The sequence below is a fragment of the Oncorhynchus masou genome, chromosome 31, assembly GCF_036934945.1.
Source record: "Oncorhynchus masou masou isolate Uvic2021 chromosome 31, UVic_Omas_1.1, whole genome shotgun sequence".
Taxonomy (NCBI): Eukaryota; Metazoa; Chordata; class Actinopteri; order Salmoniformes; family Salmonidae; genus Oncorhynchus; species Oncorhynchus masou.
This window is the reverse complement of record NC_088242.1, coordinates 41,606,220-41,633,219: the sequence shown is the minus strand read 5'-3', so window position 1 is coordinate 41,633,219 and position 27,000 is coordinate 41,606,220. Positions and strand designations below refer to the sequence as shown.

General features: G+C 40.5%; 1 pseudogene; it reads right to left on the bottom strand.

Annotated features, from left to right (window-relative positions):
• Positions 1 to 1,562: 1,562 nt before the first annotated feature.
• On the bottom strand, positions 1,563 to 20,079 carry LOC135523949 (leucine-rich repeat-containing protein 4B-like; annotated as a pseudogene).
• Positions 20,080 to 27,000: the final 6,921 nt, after the last annotated feature.

The window sequence follows — 27,000 nt, the reverse complement described above, 5'->3', positions numbered from 1 at the left end:
AAACCAAAATTGAACTTTTTTGGCAACAATGCAAAACGTTATGTTTGGCGTAAAAGCAACACAGCTCATCACCCTGAACACACCATACCCACTGTCAAACATGGTGGTGGCAGCATCATGGTTTGGGCCCGCTTTTCTTCAGCAGGACAGGGAAGATGGTTAAAATTGATGGGAAGATGGATGGAGCCAAATACAGGACCATTCTGGAAGAAAACCTGATGGAGTCTGCAAAAGACCTGAGACTGGGACGGAGATTTGTCTTCCAACAAGACAATGATCCAAAGCATAAAGCAAAATCTACAATGGAATGGTTCAAAAATAAATATCCAGGTGTTAGAATGGCCAAGTCAAAGTCCAGACCTGAATCCAATCGAGAATCTGTGGAAAGAACTGAAAACTGCTGTTCACAAATGCTCTCCATCCAACCTCACAGAGCTCGAGCTGTCTTGCAAGGAGGAATGGGAAAATATTTCAGTCTCTCGATGTGCAAAACTGATAGAGACATACCCCAAGCGACTTACAGCTGTAATCGCAGCAAAAGGTGGCGCTACAAAGTATTAAGGGGGCTGAATAATTTTGCACGCCCAATTTTTCAGTTTTTGATTTGTTAAAAAAGTTTGAAATATCCAATAAAAGTCGTTCCACTTCATGATTGTGTCCCACTTGTTGTTGATTCTTCACAAAAAATACAGTTTTATATCTTTATGTTTGAAGCCTGAAATGTGGAAAAAGGTCGCAAAGTTCAAGGGGGCCGAATACTTTCGCAAGGCACTGTAATTATAAATAATTGTTAAACTGCAAATTGACCGCAAGAAGCCCAAACAGATATAACAGTTGACTAAAATATACTCATTTCAAACCTTGAGTGGAAATACTTTGTAACCGATTTCCTAAATTAAAATCACTTGGAGCTGATTTGCTGGTGTTTTTACAGTCATGTCCAACAAACATTTTTTAATTAATTGACTCTGACACAATTTCCATTGATGTGACTCTGACCTAACATGGGCACCGTGCTAGTGGCCAATGAAGTACTAACTCCCTTCTCTTCATAAGAGGTCGGAAAACTAAAAATGACAAAACACACAGAAGAAGTGATACTGTTCAGAATTCATTTCATTTTTGTGTTATAAAATCCACGCCGTAACTTAATGTATTATCATGTCATCAGAATATTACCTGGCTTAACTGATAAACTCAAGTGTTTTGTAGTATGTGGTGCTCAAGATGGGAAAACAACAAAACTAAATTGGAACTGTGTGTGTTGAACAGTTCTTAATGAGAAATATTCTTTACAGCTGGCAGAAAGTTAAGCCAAACTGGCAACGTACCTCTCAGTCATTGTAAGACAATCATAGAAGTGTAAATACCCTATGTATTGATGTGGCCAAAGTTGAATAGAAAAGTAGTACAATGTTTCAAACCTCCTACTACACCATTTTGTATCCCTGGGTTTATGATTTATAAGTGACATCAGATGACAATACATTGATAATGACCATATCAATAATATTACACTTTAGATACAACCAACACTTGCGGAATTCTTTTAAACAAATGAACACAAAAATGATGCTTTTATTATTTTGCATTTAAAGAAATCTATATGTTTGCTATAGCTTAACTTCATTTCTTTCACGTCATTAAAAAGCTTTCCAGAAAACAACATAGTTCAGTTTCTCGTTCTGTTTATCAAACGGAATCTCGTACCAAAAGGTCAGTTTGTGGTTTACAATACAGTATTCCATTACTGTGGGGGGGGGGGCATCATCATCTTCTTTTGTAAAGTAGAGTAAAGATGACATAGTTGTCAAAGTTCATGTGTTCTTTACTGGTGTTGTTACTCGGGCATGGTTTAGTAGTGACTGTATAGTAGTTCCTGTTGTGCATTTCTTCCATCATATTCCAGTTGGGTAGACATTTACTACACCATTCCTTTCAGGGTGTAACAGGGTCCTGATAATAATAATGATCATAATGATAATAATAACAATAATACAAAATGTATAAATAATAATATAGCTTAATAATAGACAGTTTCTCCAATGGTATATGAAAGTGACATGTCTACAATAGTGATGTTGATCATCAAACATTGGGCCAAATATTATAATTCCAAGATCTTGTTCTGTGGTTTACTCTCATGTAGCACACTCAGAGGTATTTAATATGCTCTTTGAAATCTGACAGGGCAGTTACCAAATGTAGCACATCACCAGTGCAGCCACATGTTGGAGTTTTTAGTCTTCATTTATATTCTAGTAGCGTCTCAGTAGGGAAACAGTTGAACCCTGCTCGCAAAAAGTGTCTGCCGGACCACATTAGTAAAATACTATGTCATTATTCTACTTCACGCTTTTTCAGAAGAAGTACCATAATTACTGAAACTGGGTGTAAAACGTAAAGGAAAAACTCCCTCATAGTTCCTTGGTTGGGCAACCTATAAACTGACCCGTACAGTTTTGCATGTTGTTTTCATATACTAATCCTGATCAAACTAAATGAAAGCCCTATGTAAATGTCTAACACAACAGATATCAGTTCTATCAGAATTGACCATATTATTATTCATGTTATCATTATTTCCCCAAAACATGCGCCTTTGTTTCTCATTACGGGAGTAACCAGAAGAACCAACCATCCCCACTCACTCAAGGCACCAGCTCTGAAAATGTATGCAGCTCTGTGAGGAGAGAGGGGTGCAGCAAAAGGAAATGTTGAGTGGATAACAAATCACACAGAGCAGCATGTTGGTGCAAGATCACCTCCATATACAAAAATACTACTTGCTGTGTGTAGTATTACAGTTACACATACATCTAATCTCAACAATCGCTCTTCCACTTGAATATGGTTGGCGTGTTCAGTTTGCTCTCAATTGCAACAACCATGTTCAGATTTTCTTGAGGTGAAGAAGTGAAGCGGAAGCTTTTTCAGGAGACAAACTGGATTCTGTGCCACTTTAAGCGTCCTTTCAATGCCAATGTAACTCTCTCATTAGAATGACTAAAAGCCTGTCACGAGATATTTAAGAACAGACATCATACTAGGATTACCAAGATGACTAATGGGTGAATCATATACCATATAGGTTCAACCTATATTTAAAAATGTAGCCTACTGTATCACTCTTTATAACTATTGTTTGTTTTCAATTGGTTTCCACTGATCTCCATGACATTGATATATGATTTATTTATTTATGTGAATGATACATGGCTAGACAATTGTACACATTATATCAAACTAAGCAAAAATAATTGAAGACAGTTTAAATGCACAAAGCTTTAAATGGTATCAACACATGAAAGGTACACTGTAAAAAGGTGATTTGTCCAACTGTCACACAACCAAATACTATTATCATTCATTTCTGTTACACTAAACCAAATATGGTGGTTGAACCCACCGACTGAATGCCCTGGCAAAGACAGGCATTTAATCACCCTGTTGACGGCATTATGAAGCATCAAAATGGTCACCGTGAGAAAGGAGTTCATAACAAATTCCCCACTTCTAGCAAATATCTTGCCACTGATCTGTTGTTTTATACTTTGTCAACATTTCCATTGCCCATACAATTATTTGCATGATATTAGCTCACTGTTTAGTTATTTCACCTGCATTTGCTGATGGCACATGCAGGCACCTGAAGCTCTCATTTGAATAATCAAGTAGCCTGCTGGAATATATGGAATATACTCTCAAAACAAACCAGAACAGAATTGTCCAGTTATCACAGACAAAAGCTTGTCTTACAGAACACTGGGGGACCTCTCCTACGATTTTACAATATTCATGGAAGCCAAATTCATAGCATCGCAATGAGTGTTGCAATTGAGCCCTTCTGTTTTGGATGAGTAGCCAAACTCAAAACATATGTAGTGTATAATTCAACCTTCACAATCACCACCCCTGATAATTCACAAAACAAACTATTACAGCTCATACATCCTCCAAAATATCTCTGCATTGGAATCTGCAATGTTACATACTCAAATGAAAATATACTTATAGAATTTGTGAATTTTCACAGTAATTTGTACTGTACTGTACCCTTTGTCCTTCCATTTATGCCTACCTACGGCCTCAAGGGAGACTATTGAGTTTATACCAGAGTGTCTTTCACAAGTGTTTTCTGTAAAAGAGAAATGACTAGAAATGTCTAGTCCTGTTATGTCTCATAACTCAAACTTCAATGTGGTACGTGCTGTGCATGTCTTGACAGACTGGCCAACAGTGACTTAGGGAATTGAGCCACAGTACTTCCTTCTATGTGAATACAACTCATAGAAACTGCAAGAAACATTTGCTTTGGCACAGATTTACATTGTAGCGATGTTCGATATTTAACTCCATTGCCGTGACCGTTACTACAAACACAAGTGGCCCATTGTGGTAATCCTTGGCTCAGTACACTTTAGCTGACCAGCCTATGCGTTTGTGTATTGCGGTGTCAGTCTATCCTCTCTCTTGGTGTAATGTCAATGCACTGTAGTGTCTAATCATTCAGTGCGTAAACCAGCCATCAATCCCCTCTCTGTCGTTCCCTTGCACTCTCTCTCTTTCCTCACTCTTTGTTCTCAAATTTGAGTCTCTTGAACGTTTTCCTTTGAGTTTCCCTTGAACAGAAGAGGTTCCATTTGTGGGTTCTGGTTCTGGCCCATGAAACCCTTGATCGATCCATGTAATCCCATGGGGGGCATGGGGAGGGACATTGGCAGAGGTGGGGAAACAGAAAGAGGGTTGGTGTTGGTGCCATTTCCAGACATGGTCTGGAAAGTGGCGGAGGGGATTGGAACCTGTGTACAGGAGATTGGGATATCCTGGCCTTGCTGGTTAAGTGGAGACAGATTGTTCTTGTTGCTTAGAGTACCGACTCCTGCCCCTGTCCCGATGCTCAGACCCATCACGTTGTTGTTGAAATGATTGGCCTTGTAGTAATGGTTAAGATGCTCTGATCGCCCAATGTTGGGAAGGTTGACTATTTCCGGGTGATGCATCCTCAATGTTCCGTCTCCTCCGCACCCAGATTGCATGGTCGATCCCCCTGAGATGCCGCTCCCGACCCCGGCACCAATCTCGTCTTCCACGTTGATGATCTCAATAGCGCGGGTGGGGCCATGGTGCTTGTGCAGCTGGTGCTGCTTCCTCAGCTTGTAGAAGACCACAAGCATCACGGCTGCCATGAAGGTGATGGCCACAAAGCAGCCAATGATGATCTTGGTGGTTTTCATCACGTCGTCCAGGCCAGTAATGTTTGTGACATCCATTATCGACACTGTGACTGTATTTTCAGTGTTTCTGGTGGCACGCGGAGAGAAAGAGTGGAGAGAAGAGCGAGATGGAGATATGGTGAATCCAGCCCTGCCTTTACCCAGTACCCCTCCTGAAAAAGTGGGACCCAAGTAATCTGGTGGTACGTAGGTTTCGTTGATGTACTGCCTCCCAGCATCCTCACCATTGTTTGTTTCCACGGTTTCAACAGTGACGGTGGTGAAGAAGCTGTAGGGGTTGCTGGAGTCGGAGGAGGACACGTTGAGCACTGCAGTCGCCGTGGTGTTGCCTGCGGAGTTGGTCACCATGCAGGTGTATTGGCCCGTGTCCTGCACAGTAACGTTGGTGAAATTCAGGGTTCCGTCATGAAGGACTGAGATCCTGACGCGGTACGATCCATGGGTCATGAGGGTGCCATTTGGGGTGAGCCAGTTGACAGACGTCATGGAGGTGCCAGTGCGACACTTCAGCTCCGCAGCCATACCCTCTGTGACATTGAGGTCGGTGGGTGGCTCTACGATGACGGGAGCATAGCATGTGAAGTGGCTCTGGTCCAGCTCACCAATGTAGCGGCCCTTCAGGACTGGGGGCGCGTGGCAACGGGCACAGCATGTGGTGTTACTGGGCACTGTCTCCTTGAGCCACCAACTGAGCCACAGGACATCGCAGTTGCACACCCAGGGGTTGTGGTTGAGGTGCACCCGCTCCAACTGGTGCAGCGGGGTGAAGAGGTCGTGGGGCAGTGAATGCAGAGAGTTGTGGGACAGGTTGAGCTCCTCCAGGTTCTTCAGGTCGTCGAAGGCATTGCGCTCAATGACCGTCACCTTGGAGTGCATGAGCCACAGCTTGCGCAGTGACACCAGGCCCTGGAAGGAGCCCGGCCTGACGATCCCCAGCTGGTTTCCTGACAGCTCCAGCTCCTCCAGTCTGACCAAGGGTGTGAGGTTGGGGATGTCCTTCAGGCCACACATTCCCAGATTCAGGAAGCGCAAGTTGACCAGGCCCTCAAAGGCGGCCTCAGAGATGTAGTCCAGCTTTCTGAGTTCGCCCAGGTCGAGCCGGCGCAGGGAAGGAACGCGGTGAAAGGCGTACGCTGGCAGTGTCTCGATGGGGTTGTTCCGTAGCCAGAGCTCCCGCAGCTTGCTGAGGTACTCAAAGGCCTGCGATGGTACCAGCGTGAGGCGATTGTCAAAGAGCTCAAGGGTGTTGAGGTTTGGCAGGCCATTGAACGCACCCACCTCAATCTGTCGGATGTGATTCTTGGAGAGCTGCAGTATTTCCAAATGCCGCAGGTGCTTGAACGTGTCTGACTTTATCACCTGTTGAGAGATATAAAAACATGCTGGTATATTGTAGCCATATGAAACCTCTCTGCCGCAAAGCATACTCTGTTCATATGCGTACATGTATGAATCGTGGGTAAATGTAATGAGAGGAAGGCATATTTACCTGAATTGTGTTCTCTTGTAAGTTGAGGTATCTTGTGTTCACAGATATACTGTCCGGTACGTCCTCTAAACCCTTCCTTGTACAGATGACGCGGCTTGCCTGATTGGAGCAGCTACAGGGGTTGGGACATGGGGGCACGGCCTCTGTCAGCTGAGGTCCATGGTGGTGAAGCCACAGCAAAAGCTGGACCAACCAGAGGAGGGGGAGGGGGTGGAGGGGCTGGTCATCATGACAACATGCATGGCAAATTGGTCATGACCCACCCTTAGTTCTATTATGTTGATAAATCACCTCTGATACAAGACAATTAAGCGGTTCTCTTGATGTTCATTTTACCAGTACATTCTATTCTTCTCTTTCAAGTCGTTTTAAAAAGTATGAGGAACTGTTAGATATTAAATGGTCTCTTGATTTATCATTTATATTTCCTCACTTGACTTTGTTCATGTCAGTTTAAATATAGAATTTCGTCTATTTTTCAGCATAGTTTTTTTAGAGAATTAATAATTGTCCCCTGACAATTATTCCAATAAAAAAGGAGATGTTTGGTGAATCGGCTCTTGAAAGGGGTGTCTCTATGGAGGGTAGATGCTCCTCACTGTAGGAGGGAGAGAGAGCGAGAAAGAAAGAAAGAAAGAAAGAAAGAAAGAAAAGAAAGAAAGAAAGAAAGAAAGAAAGAAAGAAAGAAAGAAAGAAAGAAAGAAAGAAAGAAAGAAAGAAAGAAAGAAAGAAAGAAAGAAAGAAAGAAAGAAAGAAAGAAAGAAAGAAAGAAAGAAAGAAAGAAAGGGGATCAGACAACTGAACAAGGCACAAGTACTGACACAATAGCTCTGTAACTGTAGAAGCACTGTGAAATATTTAATCATATGGTATGCAATTGCAAGATTGATGGTCAATAGATAAAATGCATGGAAAGCATGTAAACTTTCAGGTTTACACTAGAGCATTGGTTCTCACAAATTAGGCTCTAGAGCCTCCTAGTGTGTCACCTACTATTTAATTCATAGGTCGAGGTAAAAATGTTGGTCGAGACTTGATACTTGTTCAAAAGGTGGATCACAAAATTCTAAAAAGCTCACTTGAAAGCTAAGGTGTGTCACAACTCAAAGCACCACAGGCCTAGAGCAAAATAAATATTGGTCATGAAATAAATGTAGCGTATGATTCATTACTCAATGATGAGAGCAAAAGAAACACCTTTGGTATTTATGAGCACAATCATACACACGGTAATGTGCGTGGAGAAAAGGTATTTGCAGAGATAAATAGACTTGATCACATACCAACATCACTTTAAAAGACAATAACAAGCAAGTACTGTACTGTCAGTTTGAAATTATATTTAATGAAGTATAACCCATTTTTAAAATCAATGTTACACAACTACTGCTACATGAGGGAACCAGCTAAAAGTTTCCCCACATCCAATAAATGGTGACCAAGCCCTATTGTTCTGAAAGACAGATATTCATTGAATCACAATCAGTTGTACTGATTACTAAGAACTGGGGGGTCTGCTTTGTGATACTGAGGGGCAGGGGCACAATTTCGGTTTTAGATATGGGGGGGGGGCATAATATACTGTGCCTTCGGAAAGTTTTTAGACCCCTCGACTTTTTACACATTATGTTACATTACAGGCTAATTCTAAAATGGATTAAATGAAAACATTTCCTCAGCAATCTACACACACTACCCATAACGACAAAGTGAAGACAGGTTTTAGAAATTTTTGCAGATATATTACAAATATAAGACTGTAATACCTTATTTACATAAGTATTCAGACACTCTGCTATGAGACTCAAAATTGAGCTCAGGTGCATCCTGTTTCCATTGATCATCTTTGAGATGTTTCTACAATTTGTTTGGAGTCCACCTGTGGTAAATTCAACTGATTGGACATATAAGGTCCCACAGTTGACAGTGCATGCCAGAGCAAAAACCAAGCCATGGGGTCGAAGGAATTGTCCGAAGAGCTCAGATACAGGATTGTGTCGAGGCAGAGATCTGGGGAAGGGCACCAAAACATTTCATCAGCATTGAAGGTCCCCAAGAACACTGTGTCCTCCTTGAATAAGTTTATATACGGTGCGTTCAGAAAGTATTCAGACCCCTTGAATTTTTCCACATTTTGTTACATTTTGTCATTATTCCTATTGAAAGTGTGTGTTTGCAAATCCAAACTGAATGGTTATTGTTAGACACTTGGATAGTCTCAACCGATGTTGCACAATTAATGAGGGCTTCCTGTAACTGACTGAGGGGAAGGTGTAAGACAACTTTTATGCAAAATGTTACTACTACTTTGAGTGAGATGTATTCATTTTTGTCGTTACAGCCTTATTCTAAAATTGATTAAATTGTTTTCCCCCCCCCATCAATCCCACACAATACCCCATAATGACAAATCGAAAACAGTTTTTTTTTAAATAAAGAAATGAAATATCACATTTACATAAGTATTCAGACCCTTTACTCAGTACTTTGTTGAAGCACATTTGGCAGTGATTACAGCCTCGAGTCTTAATGTGTATGACGTTACATGCTTGGCACACCTGTACTTGGTCTCTCCAGAGATGTTCGATCGGGTTCAAGTCCGGGCTCTGGCTGGGCAACTCAAGGATATTCAGAGACTTGTCCCGAAGCCACTCCTGCATTGTCTTGGCTATGTACTTAGGGTCATTGTCCTGTTGGAAGGTGAACCTTCACCCCAGTATGAGGTTCTGAGCACTCTAGAGCAAGTTTTCATCAAGGATCTCTCTCTGTACTTTTCTCCGTTCATCTTTCCCTCAATCCTGACCAGTCTCCCAGTCCCTGTCACTGAAAAACATCCCAACAGGATGCTAACACCATCATGCTTCACCGTAGGGATGTTGCAAGGTTTCCTCCATATGTGACCCTTGGCATTCAGACCAAAGAATTCAATCTTGGTTTCATCAGACCAGAGAATTTTGTTTCTCATGGTCTGTGAGTCTTTAGGTGCCTTTTGGCAAAGTCCAAGCGGGCTTTGATGTGCCTTTTACTGAGGAGTAGCTTCCGTCTGGCCATGCTACTGTAAAGGCCTGATTGGTGAAGTGCTGCAGAGATGGTTGTCCTTCTGGAAGTTTCTCCCATCTCCACAGAGGAACTCTAGAGCTCTGTCTGAGTGACCATCGGATTCTTGGTCACCTCCCTGACCAACTTCTTCCATTTAAGAATGATGGAAGCCACTCTGTTTTTGAAATGTTTCTACAATTTGTTTGGAGTCCACCTGTGGTAAATTCAACTGATTGGACATGATGTGGATCCATCCGCATGGTCCAAAACCACAACGTTGCCTCGTTTTGTATCACATGCCAACTATAAAACTGTGGGGGGGGAGAATGTCCCCTTTGTCCTCAGTGAAAGTTGCTGAGGTGTACTGCCACACCAAAGTGTAACCCAGCACCTCTCCTGACTGGTCTGCATCTACACCTCTCCTGACTGGTCTGCATCTACACCTCTCCTGACTGGTCTGCATCTACACCTCTCCTGACTGGTCTGCATCTACACCTCTCCTGACTGGTCTGCATCTACACCTCTCCTGACTGGTCTGTATCTACACCTCTCCTGACTGGTCTGTATCTACACCTCTCCTGACTGGTCTGTATCTACACCTCTCCTGACTGGTCTGTATCTACACCTCTCCTGACTGGTCTGCATCTGCACCTTCTCCTGACTGGTCTGTATCTGCACCTCTCCTGACTGGTCTGCATCTGCACCTTCTCCTGACTGGTCTGCATCTGCACCTCTCCTGACTGGTCTGCATCCTCCAATAGGCCTATGGGGTTGGACTGGGGTGCAAGATCCTGAATTAAACTTGAGGGACCCCCTAGTATTGCTTCTACACTCCCCTCATATGTATTTAGGAATTTTTAATTTGGCTCTATACTCTAGCATTTTGGATTTGAGATCAAATATTTAATATGAGGCAACAATAAGGAATGCCACCCTTTATTTGAGGGTATTCTCATGCACATGATCTGTTTTACCATTTAGAAAGGAAAGCACTTCATGTAACTAGTCTAGTATTTGGTCCATATTCCTTGCACATAATGTAACTACATCAAGCTTGTGACTCTAAAAACTGGTTGGGAGCATTTGAAATTTGATTAGGTTGTGTTTTGCCCGATAGTAACTGAACGGTGAGTGATGACTGGAGTAATGTTATTTGTAAGTGAGTAGATTAGATGTTTCTGAACACTTCTAGATGAATCCTGATAATGCCATGATTAAGAAAAATCATGAATGAATCATGAATAATGGTCTGGCCCCCCAATGGTGGAACAAACTCCCTCACGACGCCAGGACAGCGGAGTCAATCACCACCTTCCGGAGACACCTGAAACCCCACCTCTTCAAGGAATACCTAGGATAGGATAAGTAATCCTTCTCACCACCCCCCTTAATGATTTAGATGCACTATTGTAAAGTGGCTGTTCCACTGGATGTCAGAAGGTGAATTCACCAATTTGTAAGTCGCTCTGGATAAGAGCGTCTGCTAAATGACTTAAATGTAAATGTAAATGTAATAATGATGAGCGAGATGCAGTTCAGAGGCTACAACAAAATATGCTTATCTCTCACCGTTACCAATAACAGGGAGGTTAACATTTTTGGGGGGGTATGATCTTTGTGCCTCATTCGTGATTATCCATAATAATATAAAAATGGCACATTATTTACCATTCAGTTCCTATTAGGCAAAACATAATTCAAAACAGAAACAAACCGCAAATGCATCCAACAAGTTTGTAGAGTCACAAGCTTAATGTAGTCATTGCGTGCAAGTAATATGGGACCAAATACTAAACAGTTGACTACTACTACACTATAAGTCAATGTCCAAATACTTATAACTTCTTCAAATGGGGGGACTTAGATACATAAATCGCTTTCATTTCGAAACAGCAAAACAGATATGTATTAAAATACCCTAAGATTATAAAGGTGACATTCTGTACCGTCGGCTAATATGAAACATTCTATCTCAAATCTAAAATGCTGGAGTAAAGAGCCAAATGAAACATTTACACTCACTATCCAAATACATATTGGAGGGGAGTGTAATATCATTTCAATAGTCCATTACACAGTGAACAGGTTTTTCTGTGAAGCAACTCAGCCCTGCACCTCTAGTGTGATACCATCAGGCTACTCAGGATGTACACATACTGCATTTTTAAAAATGTAGACACAAACAAGTCATTTATAGGTTATTGATGTGTACCATTTAATTATATGATTGCTGACACATAGAATACAGTGCTGCCACAATTTTTGTTTAACCTTTCTTTTTTAACGTAGGAAAGTCAGTTAAGAACAAATTCTTATTTATAATGACGGCCTTCCCCGGCCAAACCCTAACCCGGACGACGCTGGGCCAATTGTGCGCCGGAATTTGGGTAGTAAAATAGCTAACATGGTCATCTTAGCATATATACAAAAAAGGGAACCCCATTCCATCCTCCTCCACACAAACTACCCTGTACTGTCCCTTTAAGACCGACAAAGATGGAGACCTTCAATAAAATAATGTATGTAGGTCAAGGCCCTGCTGTTACTTTAGCTCAACTTATTGATATATCCATTCATATCATACTTCTCTGGTGAATAGTCAGATTTGAACCCAGGTTTATAGTTAGCCCAAAACATCCTCTCTCCTATGCAGTGCCATGAATTCATGTGGTCCTAGAAACCTGGTTGCTACGGCACCGGACTCACACACCATCTTGTGTTTTACTGCCCAGTGCACTATCCTATTCCACTCTAGCACTGTGCAGTTAGCAGTTTGCTAGCAGATGTACTTCAGTCGTTTTCAACAAATCAGTGTCTCTCTTTTTGCTCAATTAACACGTAAGCCACAAGCTTTTAGGGTTCCGTAGGCTACTACATGGTCGAGTGACTGCATGTCAACAGCCCACACACTTGCTCAGTAGTCATAGTATATTTCCTTCTCTGACAAAGGGGTCATTAAGAAAGTGCTTTACAAGTGTTCAAAGAATTCACCCAAACCAATCTGAAGTACTGGGCTGGTGGATTACAGCTCAGTAATAATTATTGAGTAGCCTCAATGAGTCCAATATATTTTTATACCAAACGTAACATATATACAGGGGAAAGAAAGAAACCGTCAATTGCACATACACCAACATGTCACAGTATCTGGTTCAGTGATGATCCCTCAAAACGTATGCATTGCACACGAAGGCCGGACCTTGCCTTTCACAATAACAGGAAATAAACTCTTCATGAATCCTAATCTGCATACAGTATAGGCAGCAGATTAGGTAAACATCAATCGCTTTTCAAATATTTCTTGTCTTAGCAGCCATTAAGAATATGCTAATTATAGGTTTACAGAAATGTTATTTACCCACCCTCACACTAGCCAGTGGCGACCTGTCATTCAGGGCAGGTGGGTCAGAGGCCCACCTGTTTTGAGCACTACATTTTTAGAAAATAAAAAATAAAACATTCTGGGTGCTTGCCTGTTTTGCATGTTATTTAGGCATTAATAGATGTCACATATCAGTTTGCAAACAATGTAAAACAAATAAAATACCAGTCAAAGGTTTGGACACACCTACTCATTCCAGGATTTCTTTATTTTGACTATTTTGTACATTGTAGAATAATAGTGAAGACATCAAAACTATGAAATAACACATATGGAATCATGTAGTAAGTACAAAAAGTGTTAAACAAATCAAAATATATTTTATATTTGAGATTATTCAAAGTAGCCACCCTTTGCCTTGATGACAGCTTTGCAACTTCTGGCATGCTCTGAACCAGGTTCATGAGGTAGTCACCGGGAATGCATTTCAATTAACAGGTGTGCCTTGTTAAAAGTTAAATTGTGGAATTTCTTACCTTCTTAATGTGTATGAGCCAGGAAGGAGTGGTAAACAGAAGATAGCCCTATTTGGTAAAAGACCAAGTCCATATTATGGCATGAACAGCTCAAATAAGCAAAGAGACACAACTGTCCATATTTACTTTAAGACATGAAGGTCAGTCAACGCGGAAAATGTCAAGAACTTTGAAGGTTTCTTCAAGTGCAGTCACAAAAACCATAAAGCGCTATGATGAAACTGGCTCTGATGAGGATCGCCACAGGAAAGGAAGACCCAGAGTTACCTCTGCTGCAGATGATAAGTTCATTAGAGTTACCAGCCTCAGAAATTGCAGGCCAAATAAATCCGTTACAGAGTTCAAGTAAAAGACACAACTCAACATCAACTGTCCAGAGGAGACTCTGTAAATCAGGCCTTTGTGGATGACTTGCTGCAAAGAAGCCACTTCTAAAGGACACCAATAAGAAGAAGAGATTTGCTTGGGCCAAGAAACACCAGCAATGGACATTAGACTGGGAATTCTGTCCTTTAGTCTGTTTTGAGATTTTTGCTTCCAACTGCAGTGTCCTAGTGAGACGCAGAGTAGGGGAACGGATGATCTCCGCATGTGTGGTACCCACTGTGACGCATAGAGGAGGAGATGTGATGGTGTGGGGGTTGCTTTGCTCGTGAAACTGTCTGTGATTTATTTAGAATTCAAGGCACACATCATTCTGCAGCGATTCGCCATCCCATCTGGTTTGCACTTAGTTGGACTATCATTTGCTTTTCAGCAATACAATGACCTAACACACCTCCAGGCTGTGTAAGGGCTATTTGACCAAGAAGGAGAGTTATTGAATGATGCATCAGATGACCTGGCCTCCACAATCACTCAACCTCAACCCAATTGAGATGGTTTGGATGATTTGGACTGCAGAGTGAAGGAATAGCAGCCAACAAGTGTTCAGCATATGTTGGAATTCCTTCAAGACTGTTGGAAAAGCATTCCAGGTGAAGCTGGTTGAGAGAATGCCATGCTGTCATCAAGGCAAAGGGTGGCTGCAAAGGGTGGCTGCTATGAAGAATCTAAAATCAAAAATATATTTTGATTTGTTTAAACTTTTTTGGTTACTACATAATTCCATGTGTTATTTCATAGTTATGACGTCTTCACTATTACACTACAATGTAGGAAATAGTAAAAATAAAGAAAAACTCTTGAATGAGTAGGTGTGCCCAAACGTCTGACTGTATATCATTACAAGTCAATAAAGCTGCATACAAGCATGGTCTCTTTTTTTGTTTTCTTGGGTAACGCAGCTCCAAAATGCAGGTGTTTCAGCCTAGCTCAGTGCTTTCTATGGTGATGGGGCAAGTCAGCAGAAAATACGGAGCGTTGCGCCGTGATTGGCTCAGTGTTCCGTCACTCATAGGGACACTATGTCACCGCCAAGTTTAAGGGTGGACCTTGAAAATTATAGCCCCTTGAGTGCTGCCATAGAGTTACATTAGAAGTGCCCATCCAAGAAGGCTCAAGGTCATCGAACACAGATAAAATTACGTCAAATCACATTATATTTACAGTAGCTTTGATTGGACTGATCATGTCAACATTATACTTTCAAAATCTTACCTAGCGGTCATCATCATGACTCAAGTCAACAATCTACTGGCAAATCCTTTTTAATCCTTGTCATATGAAGACAAATAATGAAGATAAGTTATAGATACAACGTATTGGTGCTCATTGGCCATTGGACATAAACATTACTCAACAAGTTGGAAATCGCAAATTCAACAATGAGTGGTTTGGAAGGAATCAGTGGCTAACTGCAATCATTAGCCTGCTATTCAGTGGAGTGGCTGTGTGGTCCCAAGTCCAAGATTAAGGGTCTCTTTTCCGAGTTGAAAATAATAAACATTCAACATTGACCATGCTGTCAATGAAGCATGATATGTGCTGCGCTCAAAACAGCTGTTAACTCGGAAGTGCAAAATCTGACTTTAGTGAGTTCAAGACAATTGGGAAGTTGGGAAAAATGAGCTACGACTGGGAAAATACATTTTGAACTTTCATTGAACCCAGAACTTGGGACTCTCTAGAGCTACGACCTGAAGAGCACTGACGTCATCATGATTCAAGCTTTTTTCCCCACGTTCCCAGTTGTCTTGAAAGCACCATAAATCCAGAGAATGACAGACTTTGATGACAAAGTTTTATGACAACATTTACCCACGAAGGACCGCCGGACATCCTTCCTGTTCAAGTGGGCACAGCACAACAAGGTGAGTCCAAAAATGCATTGTATGCTGCTTCATAAATTATGTAATATGCCAGGGAGATATGTATACTGTAGCTAATGAAGTAATACTAAGTGTATCTTGTGTAGTAAGCTGTTAGTAGCCCATGTGCCTTCCCCTCATAATTTGGTCTATTTTCAGCCCCTTAATTTCGCCTACTGTTCTGACTTGGTGGTGCACATGTAGCCTATAACCTGTTTTTGAGAAATGTAATCATCAAATATTGCAAGAGCTTTCATTGTCTGCTTATATACCCACTTTATTTATCCTACAGTTCTGACTTGGTGTACAGGGAGAACACTGTAAGAACAACCCATTTTCTGAATTCTGTCACCGTACATTTCAAAAGTGCTGATCAAATCAGACTGTGTTGGTCTTAGCTCGCTCATTAATGTCTTAATTGAAATTCCGGATTGCCTCTTATCCGCTCGTCGCCACCCTTATGCCATAGTTTGTACATCTCAATTGTCAGTAGAAACCACATTAGTTTAAGCAAATCAGCCATATCAGCTATGTTTTTTTAAAGGCAGTAAATGAGGCTGAATAAACTGTTTCGCTGCCAGACAAGGCTCCGCTGATAGCCAGGTGTAGCAGTGGTATAGTGTAATTAATGTATTGTTTAGTGTTGTGTTGTGTAGTGGCTTAGGTGGCATGCATCCCACATGTTTTTTTCCCCCAACCAAGATTTACATGCGAAAATCGCCACTGAAACCAGCACACACACACACCAAAGTACAGTTTCAATCCATGATCCTCCACTATAATTGCAACATTGAGACAAATTATTATTGTGTCAATGTGCATAACATAGCCTCCAGGTCTTTGCAACAGACAGTAGAATTGGAGAAGGGGAATATATTCAATGTGTGTGGTGTCACAATCTAAGTGGGGCCTACACTACAGGATGATGCCTCTGAGACAATGGGCTTGTCCATAATTGTGAAAATGTCCCATTTTATCGTGCCGATCTTGTTCAGGAAATTTCCATTTTCATTATATAAGAACTGTATGTTGGGCTTTACAAGACGACAGAGAGACAAACCATTGTAAAACAAGTTAATTAGCCAGACCCATGGCTTGATAGGGGAAAGATTGCTCTTCACTAAGGGCTCGATTCAATCCGTACTGCGGAAGAGCCGTGGTATAGCGTGATTTAAATGTAAAGGTATTTTCCGATTGAGCTGATATATGCAGTGTTTACCATGAATGCAGTCTCTGTGACAAAGGGGGAACATTGCCTTAAATGTTTACTGCTCTATCTTCAGCGATATGGACTGAATCGAGCCCTGAGACTCATTCCGAGGCCATCAAAACATCTAACAGAACACACATTGTTGTCCATAGATGTATCCCTTTTTTTGAGGACACTTTCATACACTCTGTGCACTGTCGATGGTACAATGGTGCAATTCTATAGTGCATATTCTCTTATTAGGATCAATTGGTTACATATCAGTGGAGGCTCCTCAAAGGAGGAAGGGGCTGACCATCCTCCTCGGTGAATTTCATAACAATACACATTTTAAAAGTTATCCTTTTTAGATAAAACTATACTAAATACAATCATGTCACCAAATAATTGATTAAAACACATGATTTTGCAAAGAAGGTTTCCAGTAGCCTCAACAGCACTCTGTTGGGTAGCACCATGGTGTAGCTGGAGGACAGCTCAGGGTACATTGACTTCAATACACAAACTAGGAGGCTCATGGTTCTCAAACCCTTCCATAGACTTACACAGTAATTATGACAACTTCCAAAGGATGTCCTCCAACCTTTCAGAGCTCTCACAGTATGAACTGACATGTTGTCCACCCAATCAAATGATAGCTAGCACTGCAGTGCATAACACGTGGTGAGTAGTTGACTCAAAGAGAGAGAAAGACAGTAGTTGAATAGTTTTGAACAAATGAATTTCTTCCAAACTTAAGGAGAAAGAGTGCCATTTTCTTCCACTTTCAGTTTCACTTACTTAGCTAGCAAATGCAGCTATCTAGTTTAGCCTACTGAAACACCCTGCTCAAACAAAGGGATGCTATGTTAGCTAGCTAGCTATGACTTTCCAACACAACACATGGAACTCTTCCAAGCTAAGGTATACTTTTGGTTTGACTATGACTAATGTATTGCCACCGGGGCCCGCCAGTGTAACTGCTTACTGACTGTACACTGTAACATTACTGCATGATTGTAGCGGGTTTACTAACACATTAGTTCTATTAGCTATGATAACTATGACATCACTTTAGCTAATATGGTGACTGTGGCTGTATGTAGCGGTTTGGCTTGGAAGTTTTTTCTTTACCGGGTCACATACAGCTGATGTGTTGTGCATTGAACTCCACATGGGGGTGAGGAGGAGATCGCATAGATGTGAGAAGGAATACAACGTGACTGCAATGAAAGTGAACTGTGTTTACTCGTGATCAGGGGTGTATTCATTCCGCCGATTCTGCTGAAAAACATTCTCTACATGGTGGCACCCATGTACTACTACACACAATCAGTCGTGGGAGAAGAAAGCATTCAATCGTGAAGAAACAAATGATCTGCAACCTGCTGACCAAATGTTATACAAACACATGATTATTGTGTAATCCCTATATTCTACCAATGCTTTATTCTTTGGATCTGGTCACATGTTGAGGTGATTATTGTGGGGTGACACTTTACATAAATAGCCTTTGGTTATAATTTACTTCAAAAGCCTGCAACTATTATGTGCATTATTATGCAGTTATAATGCATTGTATAATGTATAATGTAGATGATTATAATAGTCTTGACTAAATAACAGCCATTTTGAGTCAGTTGAAATGTTGATACATAACAGAGACATAGGCCTAATATAGCCTGTTATACGGCTTATAATGAGACAGTATAAAGGTTAATAGCCTATATGGGTATAACAAGTTATAAAGCATTACACAAGCAGTCTTTAAGTGTTAGTGGCTTGGAATATTCTTAGGCTAAAGGCTACCTGAGCATTAAGAGAGATCCTGTATGTCAGGCTCAATTAGGCCTAATATTTACAGCTGGTCTGAGATTAACACAAAGCCACACAGGTGCAGCAGGCTAACATCATCTCCTGTAACTATGACAACACTAAATGGATTCCCGAGTTGTTGAAGGTGGGAATCCGGTCAGGATGAGACTATTTAAACAATAGTTGAAATCAGTGTTTTATAGGGGAAATTATGTTACGGTTAAAATGGTGGTAAACTTCATTTGCAGGGGATTTTTTTTAAATCTTAATTTGGTCATTTTACAGCATAAAATGGAGAGTCTAAATCATTGGAATAAAAGTCGAATTAGATCATTCCCATATCATTCAAATTAAAAATAGTTGTAATCTGTCCTCAGTGTATGGCCAAAGCACAATAAACCCTGGTGACTATAAATTATCATATAATTCCAATAATGCAGCTAGCCTCGCGCTACGGCGCACCTTTGGAACGCAATGGAAATAAGAATAGGCCTAATTCTGCATTACAAAATGGCTTGCATCGACTCTCCTTGACTAAACTAAACAAATGCAACAAAAATAATGTTATTTAATATTAGGCAGGTATGTTACAAAATAATCTGATGTATGATTCCAGCACCTTTTCTATTTGAAATTATCTTAAGAATGGCTTACAACACATTAGATTTGATTTCCAACATTTTAAATTGTAACCCGATGATTTCCCCCGATATTAATTTATACTAAGCAATTTGAGCAAATAAAACGGTAATGTCTCCACCTGATATACGCAGAATCATACCAAAATAACAAATAGGTTGACAACGACGGCCATTTCACCTACATCCAATAGACTCATACCTTTCTGTTTCAATTTCTGGGGTGTGAGGTCGACGTTCTCTCTCCTTTCGTTCCCTCTCTTCTCGTCAGTTCCCCAACCCCTTAACTATCCCTCTTTTTCTCTTCTCTAAATTGATAAGCTCTCTTCCACGGATGTTAGCTCGGCTCTCTTGTATTCCGCAGCACCAACGCAACGAAGGGACTTCATACACCGATAGCACGTTCAACATAAGCAGAACCCACAAACTACACGAACAGGGTGCAGAAACGTATACATTAACATAGTTAAATCGTTAGTCAGTTCAAATAAGAACGAAATCCGTAATGGATGCATCCAAGCATCTTCTCATCCTTGGAGACGCGCGCAGGCAGCAAACGAGACGGCGCCCGTTTGGCATAGTATTTTCGCACTCCAGCATAAGCGACAGTTTACGCACATTCCGTTGGTCTGCAGCTGAATGCCACGAAGTCAGCGTAGACCTCAACATGGACCACAGAAGACCAACCAACCATTGATTATGAACGGCCATGATCAAGAAACTCATTGTAAATAACAATTTGTTATTAAACTGACTTGCTTAGTTAAATGAAGGTTGATATATATATATATATATATTCCAAGACAAATTTGTTCTTAACTGACTTGCTTAGTTAAATGAAGGTAAATTATATATATATATATATATATATATATATATATAAATATAATTTACCTTCATTTAAATGAAGGTAAATTATATATATATATATATATATATATATATATATATATATATATATATAATTTACCTTCATTTAACTAAGCAAGTCAGTTAAGAACAAATTTGTCTTGGAATATATATATATATATATTCCACGACAAATGGCTGTGATGCACTAATGTCATTATGGTCTGCAATGCCGGGTGAGTGGGCTCTACTCAGGTCCAGTGGATTTGAGGGAACCTACATACATCTATGGCCGGCCACGAACTGTAGTCACAGAGTGTAAAGTGTTTGATGTGACTAAGCACTCTATTGATCGATTCATTGATTGATTCTGCACATTTCAGGAAAAGTTGCACCGGATTTCTCTGCAGTGTGGTGGTCTTCAGATCAGGATATTGCTGGTTCACAATTGCATCTCACAGTTAGTGAGCATATTGCCACTGGGCCTTTTGGCAAAGAATGCTATTTCACTACCCCCTGGACATTTTCAGTTGTACTATTGTGGCATAAACCTTACATATCAGACCAATCAACATTGGTTTAATGCAGTATGAAAGTTTCCTAGACATACAACACATTGTCTTTTCAATGAGGGTTTTAAAGTTTGGTACTTTATCTAAGGTTGTGGCATCATGGCATACGGCCTATTATGACAGATGGACAACAAATTGATAAAAAAAAACATGGACCATCTGAAAAGACATAACAGCAAATGGTTTTATGGGGACATAGCAGCCTTGGACAGCAATTATGTATATCGGGATGCCATGTGTGGCATGTGGTCCCATTAGTATGTTCTTTGTCCTGTCTTTCTCATACTTTGGCTCCTAATCTAAAAGTAATGGAGTTACTTAGTGACACTACTCCACCTGGTGTATACTCTGCTCCTTGACTGTTGTTATGGCCCTTCACGTCACTCAACTTTAGCAACCGGTTGTAAAATGCACTGGATCCTGTCACTCTGTTTCCATGCATACCATTAAGATTTATGTTGAATTATAAAACACAATACTATAGCTATTCTCAGCAATAAACTGCATGTGGAATTTGCTCTCAATCAATGTTCAAGCTGCACCCACATTAACGCATGTTAAGTTCAAATGTCGTAGCTTATACAAACACACCCCCAGCACCACTTCCCCTCACCTCCATCCCCCATCTATCTCCACAGTACAGGCTGTGGAGGTGAATATTCAAATGAAGAACCCCTCAGATATGTACCTCTCTCTCTCTCATTCGTTCACCCTCTCCCTCACTTTTTGACTCCTCCCCTTCCTCTCCCTGAATGCCGTAGTGAGCATAGTTCACAATTGATAGCTTTCGCTAAGAGCCGCACAGCAATGCGGTCTCTGTGCCTTTTGCCTCTCTCGTCCTCTCTCCCTCCCCCTCTCTCCATCTCTCTCCCTCCCCCTCTCTCCATCTCTCTCTCTCTCTCCCCCTCTACCTCTCTCTCTCTATTAAATTTCCAGTCACACAGTGGTGCAGAGGATATTCCTCCTTTTCATTATTTCTCCCTCTTCCCGTGCTCCCTTGCATTCCCCCATGCTTCTTTTGAAATCTTAGTCCTCTCTCTCTCTGGCTCTCTTTCAATCCCTTCTCGCTCTCCTCTTCCTCCGTACATCTTTTTCCCCTTACAATCCTAGCGCCATTTAAAATGATTCAACACACACCAAAGCCCAGCCCACCCCACTCCCTGCCTACCCTCTTGCCCCCCTCTCGCTACACTCTATCCTCACTGTGTCATTGCATGTGTGGCAGTGTGTGTGTGAGTTTGTTTGTTTGCGCATTTGCGCGTGTGTGAGTGTGTGTGCATGTTGAATGAACAAACACTCATCGCTGTATTGCTTGTGTCATCAGTGCAGAGAGGCTCTCTGACAGAAATACAGTTGAGGAGACTAATTCTGCTATTGAGAGAGAGGTGTGTATGAGCGCCATCTCCAATACAGCCAAACACATGAACTCTTAATGGTGTGTTAGGATCCACATGGTAGAGAGATAGAAAGATAGAGGGGGGTGGAGATTTGGCAGTGACATGCCATTGCAAGACACATGTAGCATGCTGATAGCTCTGGAAAGGTGCAGCTAGGACTGTGGAGACGCACAGGAAGGTGCTGGTACATAATCATCATTTCCATGACACTTTGGATCAAGGATGTTGGATAGCTGTCTATGCCCTGTCTTTTCAGATATAGCCACACTAGTTGCATGCAATCCTATTGTAGTGAACATTAGTTTACATGCATTGTTTGACAATGCGAGTGATTTAATATACTTTGAGATTCTACTAAACAAAATAACAGTCTGCTTGATAAGCATCTGATGTGAGTTGTTAATGAAATGACATTTTGGTACTTTAGACTTCTGGATCTGTTCTATTTATAGAACTGTGACTGAAAAGACAGAACACTGTTCAACGTCATCTGTAATAGAGAAAGAAAGATACTGAGATAATTTAGTGCTATTCATGGCGACAACACTGTGTGCTGTGTAAGGGAGGGAGAGAGAGAGAGCAAGAGGAGAGATCCTAGTGTCACAGTATCTTAGCAACTGCCTCCATCTCCTTGGAGACAAGACCTGACATTATTTCCCGTTTGTGAAAAATCACTTTGGTTTGTACACTGTGTGTGTGTGTGTGTGTGTGTGTGTGTGTGTGTGTGTGTGTGTGTGTGTGTGTGTGTGTGTGTGTGTGTGTGTGTGTGTGTGTGTGTGTGTGTGTGTGTGTGTGTGTGTGTGCGTGCGTGTGTGTGTGTGTGCAAACACTCATGTTTTTGTGCAGATATGGGCATGTTGTGATTGCGAGCAGTATGTGCAGTGATGGGGTGGTGATGCATTCCAAGGCAATATGGGTATATTAAATAATTACTTTCAGAAAAGAGTTTAAAAAGAGTCTGTTAAAACAATATATTATGACAAATGTTACCAAAAATGCCTAACCTGAAAGTAATATTATGAATTATTTCTATCAAGTTAATTAACATAAACATATTTATTACAGGGAAAAATAAAACAGAAAATGTTTCTGTACAGTTTATTATTTTTCCCAATCAACAAAAAATACTAAGAGATAAAATATTATTTTCTAATTTGGGTTCATCCAATTTGTAAGTCGCTTTGTAAGTCGCTCTGGATAAGAGCGTCTGCTAAATGACTTAAATGTAATGTAAATGTAACTTTATAAAAGCTGTCAATATTAAACATTTCTTAAAACTTGAAATAAAATATCAATAAATATGTATTTCATAGCTTTATAAAAATGTATTAGCGTTTATAAGCAATTACAAGTTTTCAAGTTTCAATTTTTTTTGTCACATGCACTAGTACAATGAAATGTCTTTCTTGCTCTTTCCCAACAGCGCAGTAATCAATATAAGTAGAACAAAAACATGAGAAATAGAAGCAACAGCCCATTCAGAAAATATTCACACCCCTGAATTTAAAATGGATTTAATTGAGATTTTGTGTCACTGGCCTACACACAATACCCCAGGGTAGCAGCAGGGCGGCAGGGTAGCCTAGTAGTTAGAGCGTTGGACTAGTAACCGGAAGGTTGCGAGTTCAAACCCCCTGTCGTTCTGCCCCTGAACAGGCAGTTAACCCACTGTTCCCAGGCAGTTATTGAAAATAAGAATTTGTTCTTAACTAACTTGCCTGGTAAATGAAAAATAATAATGTCAAAGTGGAATTGTGTTTTTCAACATTTTTACAAATGAATAAAATGTTATTGTCACACCCTGAACATAGTTTGCTTTGTATGTTTCTATGTTTTGGTTGGTCAGGGTGTGATCTGAGTGGGCATTCTATGTTGGATGTCTTGTTTGTCTATTTCTATGTCTGGCCTGATATGGTTCTCAATCAGAGGCAGGTGTTAGTCATTGTCTCTGATTGGGAACCATATTTAGGTAGCCTGGGTTTCACTGTGTGTTTGTGGGTGATTGTTCCTGTCTCTGTGTCTACACCAGATAGGACTGTTTAGGTTTTCGTTCATTTATTGTTTTGTTAGTTATTTCATTTCATTTTCATGTCTAGTTCCGTTTATTAAAGAACATGAATAACCACCACGCTGCATTTTTCACCAGAGGAAATCCCTTACAGTTATTTAAAAAAAATGTAACCTTTATTGAACTAGGCAAGTCCGTTAAGAACAAATTCTTATTTACAATGATGACCTACAACAGCCTAACATGAACGACGCTGGTCCAATTGTGCACCACCCTATGGGACTCCCAATCACGGCCAGTTGTGATACAGCCTGGATTCGAACTAGGGTGTCTAGTGACCGAATGCTGAAATGTCTTGAGTCAATAATTCTTAAGCCTAGTCATCCCGCTAGCTAGGACAACTTCCTGTGAAACTGGAGGGCGCGCAATTCAAATAAATAATCATAAAAATGATTAATTTTAAACATTTAGGTACATACAAGTGTCTTATATCGGTTGAAAGCTTAAATTCTTGTTCATCTAACTGCACTGTCCAATGTACAGTAGCTATTACAGCGAAAGTATTCCATGCGATTGTTTGAGGACGGCGCCCCACATCAAAATATTTTTCCACCGGCACAGGTTTCATAAATTCACAAATAGCAATTAAATATTCACTTACATTTTGAAAATCTTCCTCTGATATGTCATCTAAAGGGTCCCAGCTATAACATGTAGTGTTTTTTTGTTAGATAAAATCCTTCTTTATATCCCAAAAAGTCAGTTTAGTTGGCGTCATCGATTTGAATAATCCACTCGTTCAACATGCAGAGAAAGTCAAAATACGTTTCTATTTACTCCTCAGATACCCTAAAATGTAGTCAAACTATAATATTTATTACGGAAAGAAGTATGTTCAATAGGAGACACGGACTAGTAGGTGTGTTCTGTCTTTATTGCACGAGCAAACACGAATTTCCAAGACTGTGTCCCTGTATAAAAATTGATATTTCTTCTTCGTTTTGAAGTTATGAGCCTGAAACCTTGAACATAGACTACTGACACCCCGTGTAAGCCATAGGAATGGCATTCAGGGAGCTAAGTTTCAGTATGCCCTAATACATTCTATTGTAAGAGCATGGTCTCTCTCCAAAACAAACTCTGGTTGGTTTTTCTTTGCATTTTCTCCTACCATATCTATTGTGTTATATTCTCCTACATGATTTTAACATTTCTATAAACTTCAAAGTGTTTTCTTTCCAATGATACCCATTGTATGCATATCCTGGCTTCAGGGCCTGAGCAACAGGCAGATTACTTTGGGCACGTCATTCAGGTAGAAATTTAGAAAAAAGGGACCTAGCCCTAAGAAGTCAATAAGTATTCAACCTCTTTGTTATTGCAAGTCTAAATACGTTTAATGTAAAGTAATACTACCAAAATGTGGCAAAGCAATTCACTTTTTGTCCTGAATACAAAGTGTTGTATTGGATTTGCAATAAAAACATAACACATTACCGTGTACCACTCTCCATATTTCCAAGCACAGGGTTTATGGATATGCTTGTAACTGTTAATTAAGGACTGGGGAGTTTTTCAGGAAAAAAAAGAAACAGAATGGAGCTAAAGTCACAGACGAAAACCTGGTTCAGTCTAATTTCCACCAGACACTGGGAGATTAATTCACCTTTCATCAGGACAATAACATAAAACACAAGGCCAAATCGACACTGGATATGCTTACCAAGAAGACAGTGAATGTCCCTGAGTGGCCAAGCTACAGGTTTGACTTAAATCTGCTTGATATATATGGCACCAGCTGCAAATGATTGTCTAGCAGTGATCAACAACCAATTTGACAGAACTTGAAGAATTTTGAAGACAATAATGGTGCACACTCCATCTGTGGAAAGCTCTTAGAGACTTACCCAGAAAGACTCACAGCTGTAATCGTTGCTAAAGGAGCTTCTACAAAGTATTGACATAGGGGTGTGAATACTTACATCAATTAGATATTTCTGTACTTAGTTTTCAATATATTTGCAAACATTTCTAAAAACATGTTTTCACTTTGTCATTATGTACACCAGGTATTGTGTGTCGTTGGATGAGAAAATAAATAAATACAATCCATTTTGAATTCAGGCTGTAACACAAACAAATGTGTAATAAGTCTATGGATATGAACACATTCTGAAGGCACTGTTATATACAGGGTCAGTTTCAGGGTCAGTTCCATTACCATATTTACAATGTGCAGGGATACTGGAGTGGTAGGGTTAGATACCGTAAAGGGGTAAGGTGACTAGAAATCAGGATATATGATAAAAAGTGTATATGATGATTGTATGTCAGTGTCTGTATGCGTGTGTGTGTAGAGTCAGTATGGATGTGTTTGAGTGTTATGGATATATGAGAAAATTAAGTGTGTGTGTTGTGTGTGTCTTGGAGTATCAGTGTGAGTGTGTGTGTAGAATGGGCATAATGTGTGTGTGTATGGGGGGTGTGTGTGCATAAAGACAGTGCAAAAAAAAAATAGAAGGGTCAATGCAGATAGTCCATGTAGCCATTTTGATTTTAGCTATTTAGCAGTCTTATGGCTTGGGGATAGAAGCTGTTCAGGAGCCTGTTGGTGACAGACTTGATGCTCTGGTAACTCTTTTCATGACTGTTTGTGTGTT